This window comes from Dermochelys coriacea, chromosome 2 (assembly GCF_009764565.3).
Source record: "Dermochelys coriacea isolate rDerCor1 chromosome 2, rDerCor1.pri.v4, whole genome shotgun sequence".
NCBI lineage: Eukaryota > Metazoa > Chordata > Testudines > Dermochelyidae > Dermochelys > Dermochelys coriacea.
Window position 1 is genome coordinate 219,144,786 of NC_050069.1, and position 20,795 is coordinate 219,165,580.

Sequence of the window (20,795 nt, forward strand, 5' to 3'; positions counted from 1 at the left end):
ATGTGCTATTCTCTTTCAAGAAGTATACTTATGACATTTCTCCCCTATATTAAAATGCATTTTAATATAGACATTGGAAAGGGCTATAAAAGGCTTGTAATAGCTTCTCTGCTGTGACAACATGCATCTTCTTTTCAATATATTTGTGCAGCTTGATAAATATACTTATATATATATGACATGTAGCATATGAATAAAGAGAGGTGAATATATCTATCATTTTCTGTGGGACAGCTGAGCCTTCTCTAAAAATGAATGACCTAAGGTACTGATGGTGTGCAGTTATGTGCCAAAACCTGCTCACCTTACACATACAGGTTAAATGGGACCGCACTTGTGAGAAAGGTGACAGGGATTTGGCCCTATATGCAATTCTCCAGAACCCTGCTGCTTGAAAATCTCAAGAAACGGCTGCATATGTGGATAGTGAGCACACACTGGCTAATATATGCAATGGCAAACTTGGGCACGTCGCCACACAGCTTTTACTAGCTTTGATATATGGTATGTGTATAAGATCCTGATTCAGCAAAGCAGTTAAGCATGTGTTTAACATTAAGCTGGGAGGTAAGTCCCTTTGAAATGAAGCACATGTGTAAGTGCTTTGGTGAATTGGGGCCTTTGTCCTCAACAACTCTGAAAATGTAGGTGTAAACATTTCATTGTGAATTGTATTTTATTTAAATTTTGTTTCTTCATAATTCACAAGCAATACCAATCTGGCACCTGCACTATGGTGCTGGGAGCCTCAGAAATGCATGCAATGCTTTTAGTTCAGACTATTGAAAGCACACATAAGGGAATTACTCAGTACTTTATTAGCAAAGAGCTGAAGTACTGGTCATATTGGGATCCAGGAAGTGGGTGGGTGATGAAGTACTGGTGAAGGGCAAACTAACAGTCAAGATCAAAGAACAAGAGAGTGAGAAACTGGTAAGTGCAATTCTATTGTGACTAAATACTCTGCTTTTCTAGTGTCTTTAATCTGAGGATCTCAAGACATTTTGCAAATAGTAATTAAACCTCACAACATCCCTGGAAGGTTTATAAACACTATTCTGCACAGTTTACAGATAAGTAACCTTCAGGGCACCAGGGACAAATTGGCTACTGGGCTGCTCGTGGGCTAAGACGGCTGCCTATTATGCAGACCAGTATTCTCTCATTGTTTCCCTGGGCTCCCCCATAGGTCTGTCTTTTTCCTTCTGTTGTCTCTTGCCTTATATTTAGATTGTAAACTCATTGGGGCAGGGTCTGTCTTTTTTTGCTTGTGTTTGTACATGGCTATCCCACTGGGGTACTGGTCCATGACTGGGGCTCCTAGGTGATACAATAATACAAATACTAAATAACAATACTTGCCTGAGATCACAAGGAACCCATCTGGGAACTAAATTTAGAAACCTCCATTCCAACCACAAGACCACATGCTCTCCCAAACTAAACCCTGTTTTCCTTTCTCGTCTCATTCCCTCTTATTTTCTGTCTCAGACTTAGAGCCTATCCACATAAAAGCTTGCAGCAAAATAACAAAAGGTGCACATTAAAACTGATGTAGTTATTTTAGTGCAAGTCCATGTGTTGATATTCTTATCAGAATAAAAGTGGTTAATATGAATTAAATGTGGATAGGTGCTAACCTGAGATGACGAAGACTTCAAGTTTCCCCTCTGCCTGACTGGGAGAAGAGATTTGAACAGGCTATCTTTCAGGTAAGTACCCTAACCACTAGGTTAAAAGTTATGAGGGGGTCGTCCTCCTCTTCTTCCCATACCCCATAGCTTCTTGTTAAAATGGTGTAGATGCTTAATGCCAGGAGAGGGTTTGGAGCTCAGAATCCCAAGCAGAGATGCTGTAGATGCCTCCCTCCAGCCCAGATGGGTGCCTGTCTCCAAGAGTGTGGCAGCACTCAGCACATACCTAGTGGTGGATTAGACACTGGGCCAATGGGGTCTGTGCTTGGGGGCCCTGGAAAAATGGACATCCTCGCACCCTGACCCACCTGCCCCGCGCTACTTCTGGGGACCGGGGTCAGGGCACAGGGGCTTGCCCTGTTCCACCCACCTGGTGCTTCTGTGGGGGAGTGGAGGAAAGCCCCTACACCCCGCTCCCACTCTCTGGCAGGATCGTCGGGCAGGGAGCGGGGCAGGAGTGCCTGGGGGGAAGGGGGGACTTCAGGCAGAAGGGGTGGGGAGGGGCCCCCACTTGCTCTGGCACAGGGCCCCACAAAATGGTAATCCGCCTCTGCACATACCCCTCTGTTTGGCACTTCCCATTGTCTAGCTTAGGGGAGGAGCCCCCCAGCACTGTGGCTTTTGTGAGTCCCATTCTGGGGTGCCTGTATTTATTGTACAGGGAGCCTAGGCATCAGTCAGGCTTTGGAAATCACAGTGATTTTCTAGGCACCTAAACATTAGGTGTGGCACCGCTCAGTGTCACCACACCTAAGTTCCTTTGTGAATCTAGCCCCTGAAGGAGTAATTAGTGGTGTTAACAGAGGTGGGAGTCCAAAGCTGCAAACAAAGACATGGGGTCTTAGTCATATAATACAAAGAAAATTATGGCTTAAATGAAAGAGAATAGAAACAATTTGAGTGCCCTAACAGTACTGAGAGTCCTGCCACAGCCCCCAGGAATTGACAGAGAGGATGCCTTTGGTATGGACCTAGATCAGGGTAGAACAGGTGAAAAAAAGCCATAGTCATGTACCTGCAACTTCCAGTCATAACAAGATAATCTATTAAAAGCTTACGTCCAAGTCCTGGAGTTCTGTTCAGATTTTATTTTGTCCTCGGGCAAAACTCTCATTGACTTCTATTGAGTTCTATAAAATAGTTCAAGACCCCGTTTCCAATAAAGCAATATACATACAGAACATGGAGCTAGTTGCACCGAACATACATAAGAAAAGGGAATCTGATTGTTTAAGTACATTTTTCTTATGAAAGTAGTTGACTTTTTATGTCTTTCAGTATTTGTAAGAGAATGAAACAGATTTCATAAGGAGGTTTTCACAACGTGGTCATAAACAGTATATCAAATCGGTATGTGTTGGTGAAAACAGAACAAAAATGCATTTTGCAGAATAACTAATTGGTTTAATTAATTCCTATGCAAAATAGAAAATGAGTAGAAGGATTTTTTCCCTTTTATTATTCTGTTGCATGGCTCTCTAGACTAAGTAATCGGAGCCAGGAGTAAGGGATAAACTAAATCCAAATCAAGATGCAGAAAAGCAACATTCATACTCATGCTGTTCCACTGAAGCCACACAACTAACTGATTTGAGTTGTGCTCCATCTCATATCCAGGCCATCTTCCACACAGTCCCATATACTTGGAATTCTCACCTTGATCATCATGTTTCCACCCTCTCATTAGTTAGCCCTCATTAAAGCTACCTTCTTCTGAAAGGTCTATGGGCCCTAGTTCTCACCTCATGAAGTATTCATAACATATTCATAAGTGTGAACAAGAGTTGTAGGACGGAAAAGAGTGCTCCATCACTTTGCTGTTGTTGCCCCCCCAGCTGCTGAAAATCAGCATATCGCTATTGAAATATGAACATATGTAGAAAGAATGCAGGGGTTTGTGCTGTAAATGGCCTGTTGTATGTAGTTGGAGGAGATGATGGTTTCTGTAACTTGTCAACAGTGGACTATTATAACCCAACAACTGATAAATGGACACTTGTGTCATCTTGTAGGAATACAGGAAGCATGGAGCTATGCAGGTCTTACAGTTATTTACAAACCATTATGAACAATGAAAAGATTTTCAACTTAATTATGTACTACAGGTTGGCTTCAACAAGTGTTTTTGAAATTACTGAGAATAAAATCACTTCTCTACTGGTAGCTGCACATTGAGTCACAGTGGAAGAGGTGATGATCTGTAATTACATATGATAGATAATGAAGATTGCTCCAGGTAGAAGCAATGTGAAAAAAAAAAATCCAAGGAGCTATGCTGATTTACTGAGAACAGCATCTGGTTCTATCAATTTAGACTGTAAGTTTTGGAGGCAAGGATCTTGTGTTCCTATATGACACTAAAGTGCCTGACATACTATATAAATCATAAAAAAATGATGATGATTTTTTAGCATCCCTATGTTCAGCTCATAAGCACTGGGAACTCACCAGCAAACCTCACGTGGCCATTCTCATACAGAGAAACATATGGTGCACTGCAACTGAGTCATAAAGATTTACAGCCTGGCAGCAAACAATCAGTAGGTTATAGACAGGTGGGAGTCCATTTACACAGGTTAACAGTGCCTGTGCACGGGGACATTTTTGACAATAACGCTGGATAGGGATCAACTCCACATTGGAGGTCTTTGGAGATAAAGCTGAAAATGACCTTTGCCCACAACAGATTACAAACAACTAGGCTTTCTTGCAGAGAAGTAGTTGCAAGAAGGAAAGGAGAGACACCCAGAGAAGGCTGATGTTGCAAGTATGGAGAAAAGGAAAGAAACAATACCAAGTGCTGGGTGCAGATGGACTGGTGCTGGGTGCTAACTGTGGAATGAGCTACTTGGAGATGCCCTTGCCTAGAGAAATCATTGCCTGTAGGGTAGCCAGCACAAAATGTTTTGGCAGCAGCATCAGAATCACCAGGCAGGCTTTTTCTTTCATATCATACTCTTGGGGCTGGAACATTGAGGCACTGTCATTTTGATGTTCATAGAAAACAAAGAAGAATATGATTTTTATTTCACTAAAGCCAGCCCAAACCTTCCTGAAAAACAAACAGGATCCAGATATGCCATTCAGTTTGCATTTGAATTAAGAAGAAATAAAACCCAATACAATGCTATATAAAAGAAAACAATATTTAAATTTCCTATATTTTTAGGGTTGCTGGGGATAAAGGCATGGATTTAGCAAAACACATATGCTCAACTTATAGGGGACTTATGCATGTGCTTAAAGTTAAACAGATGCTTAACTACTGTGAAGAACTGGGCATCCCAGTACAGAGGGTGGGATTGGAGGCTCAAGGTAGTCAAGGGAAGGGGCAGAGTGGCATGGAGATAGGAGGGTAGCACAATAGGTGCACAGGCTACTACAGCCCTACGTAATGATTCCATCTCCCTGGCACCTGTCACTCTCCATCAACACATGGGCCAGTACATTTAAGCATGTACTTAAGTCCACTCCTATTCATGGCATCCCCAAAACACAAGCTTAACTTTTAGAATATACTAAGTGCTGTCATGAATAAGGATTCTTTCCTGAATCAGGGCCTAGAGCTGTGCTCTGGGACTGGTTGTAGGTACCCCTAAGTGAATAAAGTACATTCTCCATGTATTAAATATTTTTTCTTGTGACAAGCTTATTGCCTGAACCCTGTCTCACAATAGAAGATGCAGAGTTGCTGGTTTGAAATCACTTAATTTCAAAAATTTATATTCATTTATCCTAACAAAGGAACCATGCAAATTAAAAGAACACCAACCAAAAAACACAACAGAAGCAATCAGTTACAAAGGTTACAAAATCACTTCCCCCTTACCTAAAATATAAGAATTTTATAGACAATAACACTGATTCATAATGTATGGCAAAAGCACATTTCACATTCGTATATTCTTAGCATGACAGCGAGACAAGGTGGGTGAGGTAATATCTTTTATTGTGGCAACTTCTGTTGGTGAGAGAGACCAGCTTTCAAGCCACACAGAGCTCTTCTTTGGGTCTTAGCAATTTATAACAATTACTGTGTTCTCATAGTAAAAAGAATTTATAAATTTATAAAAGGTTTTAAAAAGTCATTTGAGAGTTAGTCACATAAGTTTCCCCAAGTGAGACTGTTTCATTTTCCAGCTTCTAATTGGACCCACCAACTACTTTCACTTGTGTCGCATCATTTCCTACTGCTATCACCTCCGTCCTTACTTCTATATCAGCAATTGTAGCAGTCACCTGAGTTAACTGTATAGATGGAAAACAGATGTAGTTTCCCAACAGGAACAATCAGAATTGTGAGTGATCAATGTTAAAATTCATTTGTGATAAATATTGCAGGCTCTGTGGGTCCTGGGATTATTGATAAACTTGGGTATTTATAAATGTTAGATATATCTTTGTGAGCTAGGAATTATAGGCTAGTCCATAGGGAGGGTTGCTGAGCTCCCACCAGGAATTAATTCAGGTGGGAGTATTTACTGCAAATCCCAGGACAGATAGCTCCAGAGAAGTACCACCTTTGGGGAGGAAGGAATTGCACATATCAGTTCAGGCTGGGTTCAAAAGGTTTGGTAAAGAAAAAAAATATGAGCTTGAATTGGCTCAGGGTCCTTCATTTGATTCTCAAGCTGATGTGAATTGGTAAGCTAAAGGGCTAAACCCTTCTTGAAGAGTTTGAAGGACTGTGGGAACCTAGCAGATCTTCATGTGGAAGAGGAGTGATGTCTAGTAAACTTAGCTTGCATGTAGATTGTTTGTTATTTTGTGATGTTTTTTCTGTGGTGTATTAGTCCTAAAATAAGTGTACTGTGCTTTGCGAAAGTTGGCTAGTCACTGGTAACCCTGTCATTATCCCTTGAGAGGGGGAGAGCTGCAAGTGCTGATGAAGGCCAAACCTGCTGGGATAGTCATAGTGAATGGCAGGGGGACAACAATCCCAAATCCCTGCTCTGGAGAGAGAGTTGTAGGTCTCCACCCATAGAGAGGTGACAACTGTAGGACTGAGACCTAAAGGGCTGTCCTTAGCCAGACCATGGAAAGTGCAGGCCATTCTGTCAGTGTGAAGTAAGTACTTTGATGTACATAAATATGCTGCTATTGTCACTGTGGTTCTGTGTTCTGCACCTTAAATCTCAAAGAACTTGTCTATCTACTGAGACTGGTAGCCACAATATCTTCATTTAATTGCAGACTGTTACACCGGAGACAGGCATGTTGTGTGCTAGCATGGATAATTTACCCCCCCCCCTTTGTTTTGCTGTTGTTTTAATTTAATAGCAGTTCTCTGGCTAGTGTATCTGTTTGCTCTTTGTATGGAGAAACATAACAATTTCCAGGAAAGATGATAGAAGAAATACACAAACTGTGCTTATTTACACCAGCCGAGGGTCTGGCACAGTGAGTCTGTGTGTAAGACCCTTGTCTCATTCAGTACATGGTATGGACAATGCTCAGTGAAGCAGCAGCTATTCAATATTCATTCATTAAATTAGTGACCACCTGTGAAAAATGTGGTTTATGTGACTTACCTAGAATTACCCAGGTGGCACAGACAGAATTGGAATATCAGGGCAGAATTTAACTGCCTTAACAATGCCCTTTCTCTTTCTTCAATCCTCTGCCTCGTTCATGCCTCAACGTCTGCAACAAATAAGGCAGAAGTCCTACAAAAAACAGCTTTCTTCAATACACAACCCTGATTCATTCCCGAAACACTGTCCAACCTGTGCACTGACTGAAGCAGGGATCCTGTGGAAAAAATAGTATGTGATCATGTAGTTAATGGCTGTATCATCATGCATATGTATGAGGAGGCCAAATTAAGATTGCACAGGCTACCTTAACTCTGGCTTTTCCTAACTTTTGAGTGTTTGACTTTGCAACTTTTTAACATAGTATTTTAGGATTTAACAGCATTCATATTATCTCCTGTTGCCTTAATGGGTTAACCTGCTGCAGTTATTAGTCACCATTGATAACATCATTTGGTTGCTAGGTGTGTGATTTGGATTTTGAGAGCATTGACATCAATGGAGTGATGTCAATTTACATATGCTGAGAATCTGACCCACTATTATAATCTTATTCTTTTGATGTTGGAGTTCTTCTTTGCTGAATAATATCCATGGCTCATAATACAAACACACCATCTCAAAACATGTTGAAGCATAAAAAGTTAATCAGAAACTCCCTTGCTCACATCCTTCAACTACTTCCAGTTTTCACTCATGTCTGGAGTCTAATCCACATGATCTTATAACATCACTCATGGTTTGGATAAAACTAGATTCCAAGCTTCTCTCAAAGCCCCATATTTACAAAGTGCCACTTTCCTTAGTGGAGGCTAATAAAAAGAAAAAAGCAGCCAATAAAATATGAGAGGGGATAAAGAAGATAATGACAAAGAAAAGCAATAGGTGAAATAACTAGTGAAAGAGAGAAGTGAGATTAAAGGAGGGTGAAAATAAAATAAAGACAAGAAAGAAGAAAACAATAATTGTTAATTGTGCCACCGAATTTCTTGCATGAAGGAATAGAATTTAAAGTTCAAGACTAAATGTGTTTGAAAGATTATGAAATTAATATTGGAATGGATATCTATGTATTTAGTACGTTGTTCCAATACCCTGGGAGCTGGAAATGTGAAGTGATTATTAGCTTGGTTTCTGTTTTTATTGAGCAGGTATTTTTTTTCTCCATTACTTTGTTCCACTATATGATCACACTTCTTGGCATAATTTAGATCGGATATATGCAAGTGCCTCCTTTTTGAAGAGCATAAGGAGAGCTCCATGAGTGCCCAGGGAACCAGAAGTATGCAGTGATTAACCGTGGTTTCTGTTATTTGTTGAGCAGATGAAAAAAACTGTGAAATAAAAGGCAATGCATGATGGTTTCGATGTCCTTCTGCTGTCCTTTGCTTGCTTATGCTGCATCAAGAGTAGAAAAAATAATAGTTCTGATATAGCAAAGGAAATCAGATAGCCACTCACTGCATCAGAAATCAAGAAAAAGATACAGAGCAGTACAGTAGCTCAGTGCTGACAAACAAAAGGGAAATACACATCTTTTTACAAAGATGTAAAAGAATGTTAGGGGTTTTGGGAAAACAGCTAACTACTTCTAAGGTTTAATACCTCTAAATATGTTGGTTTTCTCTTTTCTCAGTTAATATGAACTAGAATTAAATATATCTTACCCTATTTAGTCTTTTAGAAAGATTTGTCAGGAATATAAAGGTGTAGAATTCCTGACTCATATGATATAACTTAACATAGCAGTGTCTGGGCAAATAGGCAAATGATTCCACAAGGCCTTATTTTTAGCATACCCAGGAAACATGTACTTGTTAACATGGTGGGTCTATTAATTCCTGGGGAATCTGTAGGGCTAATGTGGTCTTAAATGCTCTAGTAGCTCCATGAGAGAGCAGAGAACAAGTAACTAAACTCCTACCTCTCTCTGGAGAGGCTTCAGGGGATCAGATACTCCTGGGTAACCCAGCTATGAGGTCTACTGCTGTATGGATAGAGGCCTGGCTAGTGCTAAATACCATCAAACTAACATGGGCTAGCTTTTCAAACAAACTCTTATTAGCTGAAAATGTGGCAAGATTACAAGATGTTGAGCAGATGTGTGAGCGTGGGAGATTGGGAAAAGTCAGTTATTGTGGCTGTCATTTAGAAACTGGGGACAAAAGAGAGAGGGGGGGGAAAAACCCTAAGAATATCAGAAGCACATGAGGCTATTAAAGAAGCATTATAAATATGGGATGAACATGAAAATGCTGTCAGCTGGTTAATAGACAGGAAAAAAGAATAGGAATAACTGGCCAATTCTAAGTAGGGAGAGAGATGTAGTAGTGGGTTGTTCCAGAGCCAAGTACTAGGTCTGATGAGCAGGAAGTTTATTAATGATATGGAATAAATGTTAATTAGTGAAGTGGCAAAAATTGAGGTGGTTTAAACATTTATTTAAGTTGATCAAGACTAGAGGGATTAGTGGGGAACAAAGAGGGACCTTGCAAAACTAAGAAATCGTGCAGATGAACCCAAGATTGACACGTACAATAATGCATATTAGAAGGAGAAATTTAAACAGCTCATTAAACAGTGATGTACTGTGAGTTAGTTGTAGTCTCTCTGGAACAAGATCTAAACTCAGTGGGAGCAGCTGGGTGTTCAGTACTTTGAAAATGAGGCCCCTTATTTAGGGTCTAAATATGTACCTAGGCACCCACTTTTGTAAATGCTCAGGTAACTTTTGAAAATCTTATCCCATGTATCCACCGATTTTTGTTGTTGTTGCCTCAATCTTTCTTTGATCAGCTTGCATCTACTAGATGTAAAGCAGTGACGAATGGAACAAAGCAAAAAGGTGCAGATTCTTCTTCTTCTCTCCACCACAGCTGTGTGCAGGTAGGTGGACTCTGAACATGCCAACTGGATTGGGCCCCATGCAGAAGTTAAGCAGAGGAGCACCTATCTTTCCTCAGTTCATAGATCACACTGGGGCTTCGGCAGAAGACAGGTGCTTGGATGCCCAGAGTGAGGCAGCAGTGTGCATGCTCAGAGACAGAAACATGGACACCTTGGGGTACTTTTACTGCAACAACTTGGGTGTCAAGTGAGTTTAACAGGGTTAGGCAACAGTCAAACAGAGATTTGGGATCACAGTGACTCCTAAAAATGGAACTTGGGTGCCTAACTACCTTTGTGAAGCTGGGCCAAAGAGATCATGCTTTCAGCTGATACTCTGGATTTGTATGGTGTGAATTCTAATGGAGGTTAGACAATGCAATTCTTCAGTATGTGAGAGCTTCCCTGTGTTTAAAATAGAGAATACTGATAGAACTGGTAATAGAACTGGTAATATTGTGAGCCCAATGTATAACATAATTCTAAGCACTGAATGTGCATCATACAGCATCATCATCCATTTTGGATCTGGTGTTGACCAACAGAGATGAATTATTTGCAAATATGAAGGTGGTTTTGAACTTGGGAGGAAGTGATCATGATCTAATAGAATTCAAGATCCTAAGGAAAGGAGGGCATAAGAACAGCAAAACAAGGACACTGGACTTCAGAAAGGCAGATTTCAACCAATCCAGAGAAATAGTAGGCAAGATCCCATGGAAAGACCAATTAGGAAGAAAAGGAGGCTAGCAGTTCCAAAAAGATCTAATAATAGAGGATCAACATCAAGCTATTCCGATGCAGAGGAAAGATAAGAATCACAGGAAGCCTATGTGACTGTAGCTTTTTAGCCATCTAAAAAACACAAGGGATACATACAGGAAATGGAAGGAGGGGCATGTCACCAAGGAAGTATACATGGGAATAGCACAGGACTGTAGAGACAAAATCAGAAAAGCCAACTTGTGTGTTACAGCTGGCAAGAAATGTTAGAGACAGCAAGAAGGGGTTCTACAAATAGGTCAGACAAAAGAAAGTTCAGGGTTGGTGTGGGTGGGCATCTCAATGGAGAAGGTGAGCTTGTAACAGATGATAGAAAGGCAGAGCTGCTCAGCTCAATGTTGTTTTTTAGAAGACTGAAGCAAAGTAGACAAACATATGTGACTAGTGAAGGGGAAAGGATACGGTCAAGGCTGATTCCCCACTCTGGCACTTTGAGTGCAGAAGGTGGGGCCCACAAGGATTATAAAAATTAATACTGGCCACTCCAGGCTTGTATTAAACTCCCAACATTACAGCTTTCCTCTGACATTGGATGGGTAGATGCTGCCACCACCCAAGTGCAAAACCCCTTTGAGAATCCAGAAAGGCAAACTTGGGAACTCCTTCCTGTGGGGTACCCTCAAGTCCTTTCAGTCCCCCCTCTGGGGAAGAGGTGAGAAAGAAAATCGGCTGTTGCCACTAGCTAATTAAGCAACGTGCACAAACCTCTTAGGACACAAAAATCCAATCCTGTTTTTAAAAAAGGTTAAAATTTATTTAAAAACAAAAAGAAAGAAAATACATCTGGAAACTCAGGCTATTGCTAGATGGGGGGGGGGCACTTACAAGGATTAAGCATTAAGAGTAACTTTCTTGAGGTCCAGCTTAAAGGTTACAAGCAAAACAAAAGCATTTGGGATTAGCACAGAGGAATTCACAAGCCTTAAAGAAATTAGAAGACATAAACCTAATCGCATCTTTCTAGACATTTCCTGATCTACTTGCATATCTGGGGGTTTCAAATGAGTAGTTTCTAGGTATGATTCCAATGATTTTTCATACCTGGCCCAAAGCTTTTTATGGCATAGTTACTGCCCGTGTCTCTCTCTCCCGAGGACAGCAACAGACAGACAAATGGGAAGTTTTTTCCCAATTTTAAAAAAGTTTTAGCCTTCCCATTGGCTCTTTGTGTCAGGTGCCCGCTCCCTTCCTTTTACCTATGCATTGCAGGGAGACTTTTTAACCCTTTACAGGTAAAGCAAGTAGAGAATTGCTACTAAGAGGGATTTTATAGCTGGCTGGATGCCCATAAAAGGGAGCTACCCCCTTTCATTTATCACAGATGCAGATAAGGATAAGTAAAGATCATGTCGGAGATCTTCTGACTAATTTGAATGAATTCACATCAGCAGGGTTTGATGCTATTTACCTCAGGAAATCTGTGAGCCACTGGCAATAATATTCACACAACTCATGGATGACAGGAGAGGTCCTTGAAGACAGGAGAAGGGCTAAGGTAGTGCCCATCTTTAAAAAAGGAGGGTGTGGGGAGGAGGAGCCAGAGAACTATAGACCAGTCAGCCTGACATCAATACCTGGGGTGCTACTAGGGCAATGTATAAAATATTCAATCTGCGAATACCTGGAGGATGAAGGGGTGATCACTAGCAGCCAGCATGGATTTACCAAGCACAAATCATGCCAAACTAGCTTGATTTCCTTCTTTGACAGGGTAACTGATTTGGTGGGTAGGGGGAATGTGGTGGACATAATATACTTGGACTTCAGCAGGGCAGCGCAGTCCCCCATGACACTCTGATAAGTAAGCTGGAGAAATGGAGGCTTAGGGGAACTACCATTAAGTGGATACGTAATTAGTTACAACAACCACACACAAAGCACAGCTATTAATGGAATGAAGTCACATTGGAGGTAGGTCTGAAGTGGGGTTCCACAGGGATCTGTTCTGAGTCCAGTGTTGTTTAACATCTTTATTAATGATGTGGCTGTAGATATACAGAGCATACTGCTGAAGCTTTCAGATGACATAAAACTAGGGGGGTTTGCAAACACTTTGGAGGATAGAGTTAAAATTAATAGCAATCTTGATAAATTGGAGAATGGGGTTATTGACAACAAAATGAAATTCAACAAAGACAAATGTAAGGTGCTACACTTAAGGAAGAAAAAACAAATACAGGTTGGGGGATAACTGGCTTGGCAGCAGCACTGCTGAGAGAGATCCAGGAGTTGTGGTGGATCACAGCCTCAACATGAGTCAGCAATGCAATGTTGTTGTGAAAAAAAGCAAATACAATTTTTAGGTTGCCTTAAGAGGCATAGCATGCAAGTCACAGGAGGTGATAGTACTGTTCTACTTGGTGCTGCTGAGGCCTCAGCTGGAGTACTGTGTCCAATATTGGTCACCAGTATATAGAAAGGATGTAGAGAAACTGAAAATAACTTTAATGTAATTTAATTATTGGATTAATAACAAGAATTTTAGTTATAAGTTGGGGATGCATCAATTAGAAGTAACGGAAGAGGAGAAGGACCTTGGAGTATTGGTTGATCATAGGATGACTATGAGCTGCTAATGTGATATGGCTGTGAAAAAAGCTAATGCGGTTTTGGGATGCATCAGGAGAGGCATTTCCAGTAGGGATAAGGAGGTTTTAGTACCGTTATACAAGGCATTGGTGAGACCTCACCTAGAATACTGTGTGCAGTTCTGGTCTCCCATGTTTAAAAAGGATGAATTCAAGCTGGAGCAGGTACAGAGAAGGGCTACTAGGATGATCCAAGGAATGGAAAACTTGTCTTATGAAAGGAGACTTAAGGAGCTTGGCTTGTTTAGCCTAACTAAAAGAAGGTTGAGGGGAGATATGATTGCTGTCTATAAATATATCAGAGGGATAAATTCAGGAGAGGGAGAGGAATTATTTCAGCTCAGCACCAATGTGGACACAAGAACAAATGGGTATAAACTGGCCACCAGGAAGTTTAGACTTGAAATCAGACGAAGGTTTTTAACCATCAGAGGAGTGAAGTTTTGGAATAACCTTCCAAGGGAAGCAGTGGGGGCAAAAGATCTATCTGGTTTTAAGATTCTACTCGATAAGTTTATGGAGGAGATGGTATGATGGGATAATGGGATTTTGGTAAGTAATTGATCTTTAAATATTCAGGGTAAATAGGCCAAATCCCCTGAGATGGGATATTAGATGGATGGGATCTGAGTTACTATAGAAAATTCTTTCCTGGGTATCTGGCTGGTGAATCTTGCCCATATGCTCAGGGTTTAGCTGATTGCCATATTTGGGGTCGGGAAGGAATTTTCCTCCAGGGCAGATTGGAGAGGCCCTGGAGGTTTTTCGCCTTCCTCTGTAGCATGGGGCATGGTTGAATTGAGGGAGGCTTCTCTGCTCCTTGAAGTCTTTGAACCATGATTTAAGGACTTCAATAGCTCAGACATGGGTGAGGTTTTTCATAGGAGCGGATGGGTGAGATTCTGTGGCCTGCGCTGTGCAGGAGGTCAGACTAGATGATCAGAATGGTCCCTTCTGACCTTAGTATCTATGAATCTATAAAAGGATCCAGAGGAGAGCAACAAAGACGATCAAAGGGATGGAATGCAAGCCACACAAGCAAATATACTGGGTATATTTAGTTTTGAAAAGAGAACATTAAGGTGGGACATGATAGAGGTCTTCAAATACTTGGAAGGCTGCCATAAAAAAGATGGAGAAAAGGTTTAAACTACAGCATAGCAGATGTAGATTAAATCTCAGGAAAAACTTCCTAACTGTAAGAGCTGTAGGACAATGGAACAGACTGCCTAGGGAGGTCGTGGACAGGGCCAGATTAAGGCAGGGGCTTTAGAGGCTGCATCCCAGGACCCTGTTTCAAGGGGTCCCAGCAAAAATAAATCACAGGGCCACTAAAAGGGGTGCACAGGCAGGCTGCCTGCATGCCACAGCCCCACACTGCTCCCAGAAGTGGCTGGCTGCTGGCATGTCTTGCGGCCCCTGGCGGGGTCAGGGGCAGGAGGTGGCTCTGTGCACTGCCCCCACCCCCAGCACCATCATCACAGCTCCCATTGTTCAGAAATCAGCCAATGAGAGCTACATGGGTGGCGCTTGCGGGTGCGGGCAGCGCACGAAACACATTGTCCCCTCCCCTCAGGGGCCACAGAAACGTGCTGGGAGACAGTTGCTTCTGGGAGCTGCCGGTGGTAAGTGCCTCCTGGAAAGAGCCTGCACCTCTCACCCTCTCATAAATGTAAAGGGAAGGGTAACCACCTTTCTGTATACAGTGCTATAAAATCCCTCCTGGCCAGAGGCAAAACCCTTTCACCTGTAAAGGGTTAAAAAGCTAAGATAACCTTTGGTGACACCTGACCAAAATGACCAATAAGGAGACAAGAAACTTTCAAATCTGGAGGGGGAGGAACAAAGGGTCTGTCTGTCTGTGTGATACTTTTGCCAGGAACAGATCAGGAATGCAGCCTCAGAACTTCTGTTAAATTAGTAAGTACTCTAGCTAGAAATGCATTAGATTTCCTTTTGTTTAATGACTGGTAAAATAAGCTGTGCTGAATGGAATGTATATTCCTATTTTTGTGTCTTTTTTTTTTTTTTAAACTTAAGATTTTGCCTAGAGGGATTCTCTATGTTTTGAATCTGATTACCCTGTAAGGTATTTACCATCCTGATTTTACAGAGGTGATTCTTTTACCTTTTCTTTAATTAAAATTCTTCTTTTAAGAAGCTGATTGTTCTTAAGATCCACGGGTTTGCGTCTGTGTTCACCTGTACAAATTGGTGAGGATTCTTATCAAGCCTTCCCCAGGAAAGGGGGTGTAGGGCTTGGAGGATATTTTGGGGGAAAACATCTCCAAGTGGGCTCTTTCCCTGGTCTTTGGGTAAGACGCTTGGTGGTAGCAGCATAGGGTTCAAGGACAAGGCAAAGTTTGTAGCTTGGGGAAGTTTTTCACCTAAGCTGGTAAGAATAAACTTAGGGGGTCTTTCATGCAGGTCCCCACATCTGTACCCTAGAGTTCAGAGTGGGGAAGGACCCTTGACACACCCCCTCCTCCACCCAACCCCCTACCCTAGATCAGAATCCCCCTCCTGCACCAAACCAATCTCCCTCCCAGACCCCGCACCTCCTCCTGCACCCCAATCCCTTGCCCCAGTTCCCTCCTGCACCAAACTCCCTCCCAGGAAGAAGACTTGTATACAGGGGCCCCACAAAATGTAATAGCCCTGGGCCCACAGGAGAGTTAATTCAGCCCTGGTCATGTAAGCTCCTTCACTCAAGATTTTCAAATGGAGGCTGGCAGCCATCTATCTTGGTTGATTTAGACACAACAAATCCTACATCTTGGCAGGGGATTAGAATAGATGACCCTTGTGGGTCCTTCTAGCCCAGTGGTTCGATGCTTCTCTGAAAAAGCAACGAAGGAGGTTAAATTGAAACATTTCTGTCCTTAATAGTTATGCTAGAATCAATAAGGCTGTTAACACTGAAGACAAGATTTTTAGGCCTAAATTTTCAGATTTGTAACTGTTCAACTATTGTGATTGCATACACAATAACAGTAACTGAGCATGCAAATGGCTAGTAACTATACATCCAGATAACCACTTAGGTAGCTTATCATGATTGTACATATAATAAAATATATGCATATTTTTGCATACATTTTATGACTTGTATATTATAAAAGAATATTCATTTATTATAATATTGTTTAGAGTGTAAATCTATAGCTACTGGTTTTATTAAGCATGTTGTACTCAAACTGATTATTTTCCTTAAGAATTTTAACAGATACAGGGATGCAAGAAGTCAGAATCGATCCACAAACTTTATCAGTTGAAGGTATAATGGTGCAATTGATCTAAAATGACCAAAAATCTAACATTAATTTGTTAGTGCTAGCAGAGAAATCTTTATTTCATCCCTCTGCCCAAGTCTTACGCTCCTTATAAACTATATTATGTTGGATTTGTGACATTTTGACAAAAGTTCAATAGTCCGTTCTAAAAATCATGCAGCTTTTAAAGACTTTATTTAAGAATCATGTGATAAATACAAAGTCTGCCAATGTAGTGCCCCTCTGGCATTTTGCAATTCAACACCTTGTTTTCTTTAAATGGGTAATCTGCCATTTGGATTTTTGACTGAAATGATGTCTTTTACAACCATTCAGAGTGATAAACAAGACCAGGATTTATTCCGGCACCTAAAATGTTGGCAAATTCCACTAAACAGAATGGTGGAAACATCTCTCTGAAACCTAGGAAGGTCCATTCCAAAATGAAGTAGGTTACAAATATTGTAGTCCTGTTTCTAAAAGTTAACCTGTGATGTAAATTTTCATTACTCTCTAAGATAGTAAATATCATATCTTGGTAAACTTCCATAGGCTTTTTTATTTGTTCAAGAACTTAATGTGCAGAAAAGCTTCATTTACAGCCTTTACAGGTCATACAAAAGAATGCCATGGCTGGATTAGAAAATTACTCTCATTTTATATCGGGAACAAATCTCAATATTGATGCAAAAATTTTTATTAATAAAATTCATTCTTACAATGGTAGGGTGTGGGTGTGGTGTGTTTGTTTTTTTTTTTTTTTTTTTTTTTTTTTTTAAAGAAATCTCTGCTCTCTCCCGGCATAACTGGCTTCAAAGGTCAGAGACGATAACACCTGCTTAGCCATAAATACTATTTATTACCTCTATGTGTGTTTATATAGACTCTGGAATATAGCTTTATTACTTCTATTTTATTTTAACATTCTACAGTAGTTTTTCTTATACCATGTTCTGAAATATGTATATGGGTATTGTGCTTTTGTAGACTATTGCACAGGATTAAACACTTTACATGTATTGCAAATGATAGGTTGAAAATCTAGGAATCACTTAGTCAAAAAGGCAAACAACCATGATTCCCTTCCCAATAAACAGGATGCATCACTTTCACTAAGATACCAATATAGTATAGAGATGGTCTTTATCTTGAGGAAACTAAACTTTGTAAGATATTCATGTTTTATAAAAAGACCTGATCCTGTAAAGAATATAAGGATGTTCTTTATTCAGGCCATTACAAAGAGGAATAGTGCTTAGTTTATAGCTCTGACAGCAAATCCTAAGTCATAAAAGTGGGTTTAATTTACTTATTCTCTTTACAGAGAGAAAAATCTATAGTTTTTAAGTTTTACAAAATAGCCTTATTGAAACAGATTTCTACTATAAACACTGTAAAATCCTCATTTCTCAAAAGTTAAAAGAACATTTATGATTGGGAAATCTTTTGTAGTAGATATCGGTTACTTCTAATTCATGTTTCTATTTAAATGTGAACGTTTTGGTTGTCCCTCAGATACTAAAGATGGCATTAGCTTATTTTGAGATGTATATTTGCAAATGATTCATATCTAAATGCAAGCCTTCATATAATATATTATGTGACTAGTAAGATTTCTTATGTACAGCTATAGCAGGTCATTTGATGCTATAGCTGGTTACTAATATAAGAAGTCATTTGAGTATAGAAATATTTATATTAATTGGGAATTAATTAGTTTTGTGGCAATGCTTACATAACTGTTCACCAGACTCTCTGGAGAGGTTCTTCTTGTCTTCCTAAGATAGGTAAAAAGAAAAAATAACATTTTCTTTGAAAACCATTTAAGTTTAAAGACTATATTAAAAGCTGAGAGGCTTTTATATAGGAAGTAGGAGTCTTTGGACTTGTTTGAAACAGAATTTCAACTCCAGTGAAACCCCGATAGAACTAAAGGGATATCTCAGAAAATGAAATTGAATAAAAAATTTCAAACTCTCACATTAAAGATGTTCTGAGCATTTCCTGCAACAAAGAAAACAATAATTACAACCCTGTTGCATATTCATTACTGGAATAGATATTCATGAGCTGAAGATGCTGTCAAAATGCCAACTGCCTGCCTCAATGATGGGAAACATGATGAAACTTGCAGTGATTGGAACAACTCCATTAGAAAAGAGGGGGAAGCGTATGCTTTTGGAGACTCTATCCATCCATTGGTCAGGTGGGGGAGGAGGGGAACTGATTGGTCCCTCATTCTTCCCTTTCACTTATGTAAACCTTAGTCCTTTTAATTAATGCAAATCTTAGCCCAGGTGCTTAGGAGGCTTATCTTTCTCCATTTCAGCATCAGTAGGATTTCTTAGTTCCCATATCCAGTATGCAAGATCCATGAACTGAAGATGCTACTAAATCCATCCCACAAAGGCTTTGAGCCAATGAAAGATGTCCATGGCTGATACATGAATTCAGCCAACCACCTTCAGTGATACTGGGATTGAAACTTCACTCACTTACTCTCTTAACCTTCCATTCTCTCACACTGATGCCTATACTCTTGACCTTATGCACTCTTATACATATGTTTCTTAAACATGCATATGCTCTCAGGATTAGCTTAGCTTGTTCTTCTGAATTCCATAAGCAGGCAGCAGCAGCAACAAGACAGCTAAGAAGAACAAGGAAGCCACAACAGAGCATCAAGAAGAAGCAACCTTTTAGCCTAGCACTGCTTCTGTAACATGATGACATCACCAAAACTTCAACAACACTGCAGAGATGGAGTTTGCAAAAGCAGTACCATATGATTAGATTTAAACATTTCTTGTAAGTGATTTGAATGGGATATTGTAGGGATCAGCAACCTTGGCATGTAGCCTGTCAGGGAAATCTGCTGACAGGCCGGGATGGTTTGTTTACCTGCAGAGTCCTCTGGTTCGGCCGATCGCAGCACCCACTGGCCGCGGTTCGCCATGCCAGGCTAATGGGGGCTGCGGGAAGCGGCAACCAGCACATCCCTTGGCCCACGAGGTAACTCCCTTCTCTTCATGTGTCATTATATAATGCCTGCATCTATAATTTTCACTCCATACATCTGAAGAAGTGGTTTTTTTACCCACAGAAGCTTATGCCCAAATAAATCTGTTAGTCTTTAAGGTGCCACCGGACTCCTTGTTGTTTTTGTGGATACAGACTAACATGGCTACCCCCTGAAACTTGAAATGGTATTGTAATTTAAGGGATTAAAAACTTTTCCCATTAAACACCAGATTGTTTAACTCTTTTCCAGAAATACACAATATATCTGAATTTAAGATACTTTAATATTTATTAATGGTCTTTTCTCAAGACAACTCCATGAATGCCTTCTTTTTAGTAACTGAATTAAATACTTCCCTTAGTCTCATAGGATTTAATTAAGATTTCTTACCTCTGCCAATTTTTAAGTTGTTTAGGTTATCCATGTGTTACCATGCCTCGGTGGGTCACAGCTGAGGATGCCTGATTTCAGGACAAACTGCTGAGAAATAGGGCAGACTCACCCCTAAACTGGTGGTTATTCTTTCATGAGATACACCAAACCAGTAACAAAAGTAAACTTCTGTGTCACCATACTGGCTAACAAGAAGAAAAGGAGTACTTGTGGCACCTTAGAGACAAACAAATTTATTAGAGCATAAGCTTTCGTGAGCTACAGCTCACTTCATCAGATGCATTTGGTGGAAAAAACATACAAGAGATTTATATACACACACAGAGAACATGAAACAATGGGTTTGTCATACACGCTGTAAGGAGAGTGATCACTTAAGATAAGCCATCACCAGCAGTGGGGGGGGGGAAAGGAGGAAAACCTTTCATGGTGACAAGCAAGGTAGGCTAATTCCAGCAGTTAACAAGAATATCAGAGGAACAGTGGGGGGTGGGGTGGGGGGGAGAAATACCATGGGGAAATAGTTTTACTTTGTGTAATGACTCATCCATTCCCAGTCTCTATTCAAGCCTAAGTTAATTGTATCCAGTTTGCAAATTAATTCCAATTCAGCAGTCTCTCGT

General features: G+C 40.5%; 1 long non-coding RNA gene across 1 annotated transcript in view; it reads left to right on the forward strand.

The window, feature by feature from the left end:
- The first annotated feature begins 864 nt into the window (after positions 1–864).
- LOC122458995 overlaps positions 865–20,795 on the forward strand; it is a 76,438-nt gene continuing 56,507 nt past the window's right edge. The window contains exons 1-2 of the long non-coding RNA XR_006279393.1: positions 865–933; positions 1,633–1,712. This is a non-coding gene — a long non-coding RNA (uncharacterized LOC122458995). The remainder of the gene's footprint in view (positions 934–1,632; positions 1,713–20,795) is intronic.